Source organism: Brachionichthys hirsutus, chromosome 21, assembly GCF_040956055.1.
Source record: "Brachionichthys hirsutus isolate HB-005 chromosome 21, CSIRO-AGI_Bhir_v1, whole genome shotgun sequence".
NCBI classification, from domain to species: Eukaryota; Metazoa; Chordata; class Actinopteri; order Lophiiformes; family Brachionichthyidae; genus Brachionichthys; species Brachionichthys hirsutus.
In genome coordinates, this window is record NC_090917.1 from 10123961 (window position 1) to 10127671 (window position 3711).

The 3711-nt window shown below is 43.6% G+C and overlaps 1 pseudogene; it reads left to right on the forward strand.

The window, feature by feature from the left end:
- Positions 1-1130: 1130 nt before the first annotated feature.
- Positions 1131-1661, forward strand: LOC137910499 (caveolae-associated protein 1 pseudogene; annotated as a pseudogene).
- The last annotated feature ends 2050 nt before the right edge of the window (positions 1662-3711 follow it).

The following is a 3711-nucleotide window of genomic DNA, read 5'->3' on the forward strand; positions in this document are numbered from 1 at the left end:
TCACATTCACTGCCAGCATTCCAAAGATCACCTTCATGAGACGTAAAAAAGATCAACCCAGAATGTTTTAAAATGACAAAGTTCGCGATCCTTATCATTCATCTGTTTTTCAACAATGATGAACTAATTGGCCCCTATAACATACTTATGACACCTAATTTTGTATTAAAGTATTAAAGTGCCACCCAAACATTAAAGCAATAGTATGTTCAGAACGGGCCAACTATTGAGATGCTGCGAGCTGATCTGTGTTAGGAGAAGCTGTGTGGGGTTTAAATACAGACCTCTCATAAAGTAGACGATTGGTCATTCCTACAAGAAGCAGCTTTTCAAAGCCTCCTGCTTATCATGTGACTATAATCACAAGAGAATATGTAGTCCTACAAGGTTTTATGTTTTGCAGAGGTGCGTCTGGCATTAATATGCAATGAAATATGAGACTCTATGTCTCAGATGTTATTAGTTTGACCCTTACTTAAAAATAAATTAAATTGGTTTTCTGATAAACATTTTTGAAAATCAAACATTTAAACGGTCTTACACTTTTTCCTCACAAGTGTGTGTGTGTGGCTGTGTGCATTGTCTTCCATGATCTAAACATAATAGCGGGGGGGGGGGGGACAAATGGAGATCCTGTCCGACATTCCTTCCTCTGCTATGTCTGAGCTTGTACACAAGCTGATCAGTACAGCCCAGCCTAACTATTCCAGCCATGGTGTTGAGATAAGGCTGGAATAGGGGAGTGTGTTCCTGAATCAGTGAGGGGCTGGGCTGGACCTCCCCACCCACTTGGAGTCTTATTGATGTTTGTGTGTGCTGAGGGAGGAGATGAGGGAGGAGTTTTTAGGAGAGGTGGAGAGCCCAATAGACGAAGGGTGGGTGGAGGCTGAAACGAAAAAAGTCTGCAGGGTGTATCTTGACAGGAGATTTTCTTTGCCTGCTGTGTTTCCACATTCTCGTGCTGACGTGGTAGCATACAGCGCTTAGCTCCCCGCTGGACATCATCCTGACTCCAGCGTTTAAAGGAGAACGGACAGACAGAGTACGGTAGACAGAGAGCTGCATGCTGATAAAAGATCAGAAACAGAGGAAACATTTACTATCCGACAACAAGCGAGAAACCAACTGATATGGCAGCTGTGGAAATACTGGAATCATCAAGTGCTCAGTTTGAGCCTCAAACCCTCACTGAGATTTCAGACGATGAGGTAAACCTCCCACCCTCGGATGATGAAGATGACGCCTTGGCTACAAACAAGAAAGATCTGTCCATGGAGGGCACAGAGGGGGATGCTGTTGAAGACTCCGATGATGTGGTGAAGTTGGACCCACCGGCAAATGGGGTCATGGTTCTATCTTTGCTTGACAAGGTCATTGGGGCAGTGGACCAGATCCAGCAGACCCAGAGTGGGCTTGAGACCAGACAGCAGGAAATGGAGCGCTGTGTGACTGGTATCCAGGGTGAGCTGACCAAACTGGCAAAGAGCCACAACACCACATCCAACAGCGTCAATAAAATGATGGAGAAGGTGCGAAAGGTGAGCGTCAACGTGAAGACTGTGCGAGCCAATCTGGAGAAGCAAGGAGGCCAGATCAAAAAACTGGAGAGCAACGAGGCTGAGCTGCTAAAGAGACGCAACTTTAAAGTCATGATCTATCAGGTGGGAGAAAGTGTGTGTGGATAAATGTGCGTCCCAGTGATTTGTCTGTTTAAGGTGTAAGGGTTGAAATTATATGATTCTTTCTGATTTAGGAATGGGTGTGGTCACCTGGTGAATGAAACAAATGACTGGATTCAATATAAAAACAAGAAAATCCTGGAAAAATGATTCAGTTATTCTCCAAATTTGCACGATGGAAGGCGTTGGTGCAGAGGATTTTAGGGCGTGGATTGAGATGACAGAAAAATATACTCAGATGACGAGCTGTACAATCTCTCGATACAAGAGGGTAGAAATCATGGCACCAAAGTGGTGCTTTCCAGAGAGAGATAGAAATCATGTTTTGAGAAGTTTTTTCAAGAGCGTTCTCTCATTTCTAAATCCTCTGTGCAGCCCAACGCAATCGGCTGACTGCACTGGCAGATAAATGTGAAAGTTGGTGTCTGATAGAGTTCATTTTAGAGTGTCTTATACATATTAGAAAACAAGCACCCAATGGTAGTCCATGTCCATGGGAATAGGCACTCATCTTGACGGATAGACCCCCGGTCATTGACCAGTTTGCTGTGCTCCATTTTCCAGGATTTAAGAATGACATTCCTAAAACAGCTTCTATAAATACAAATTACTTTGTCTGCCTCATTCTGCAGTTTTTATATAGATAGATTCATTATGTAACATACAGAAGCAGTGATTGTTATCCTCCCAGATTGTTCAACACTAGGCCAGCCCCACCCTTCTGAACATCAGAGTGGGGCCCCACATTCTTTCCTTCAGGAACACAGGACTGGAGTATACAAGCGTTCACATGTGAACCACTCAGCGGCCAAGTCACACGGAATCCATTTGGAAACTCATTTCACCGACTTCTTTTTACAAAGATGGAAAATACCACAGGCGTGCTCCAGGTTCTGTTTGATGCAGAGCAGCAGTAGTGTGAGGAAGAACAGACCAGATGTTTCATTTGAAAAGAGAGTTCAGATGTTCTTTTTTTCCTCTGAGGGGAGTTGAGGAGTGCCTCGTTTCTTTTTTTAGCCTGAGAGGCTGCAATGTGATCTGTAATAACTTGCAGCTTTTTGCACAGTGGCTCAGCTGCATTCAAAGTTTCCACCCTTGACTCACATATTTTTGGCTATGATTGACCCTTTCTGCTGTATCCAGCTGGACACAAGTCAAAGGAAAACTCCATTTTAGGCAGCCCATAATGTCGGATTGTGGATGTTGCAGCAGTGCTTTTCTAACATGCTTACACGAGATACTTTCAATTCAATTCAATTCAGTTTTATTTCTGTAGCGCCAGATCACAACAGGAAGTCGTCTCAAGGACTTTACAGGATCAGCAGGGAAACACAGAACCCAACCTGACCCACAAGAGCAAGAACTTTGGAGACGGAGGCAAGGAAAAACTTCCCTTTAACAGGCAGAAACCTTGGAGAGAACCTAGGCTCATGGTGGACAGACATCTGTCTGACCGGCTGGGTAGAGAGAGAGAGAAAAAAGAGGAGATGGATGGGAAGCGATAGCGAGACGGAGCAGGAGCAGACAAAAACAAGATGTATAAAGCTATAAATGCTAATGCTAGCCATATAAAGCTATAAATGCTAATGCTAGCGATATAAAGCTATAAATGCTAATGCTAGCGATATAAAGCTATAAATGTTAATGCTAGCGATATAAAGCTATAAATGCTAATGCTAGCGATATAAAGCTATAAATGCTAATGCTAGCGATATAAAGCTATAAATGCTAATGCTAGCGATATAAAGCTATAAATGCTAATGCTAGCGATATAAAGCTATAAATGCTAATGCTAGCGACGTGGACATCAGCGGTGAGGGACACAGGTCCAGGTTCTGCAGCACCACAGACAGAAGGACCTGAAAGAGAGAGAGAACAAGACCACAGGGAAGACTACTGGACATCCTTCCTGTCTCTACTCTTCATCACTCTAACATGCTGAACATCCTTCCTGTCTCTACTCTTCATCACTCTAACATGCTGAACATCCTTCCTGTCTCTACTCTTCATCACTCTAACATGCTGAACATCC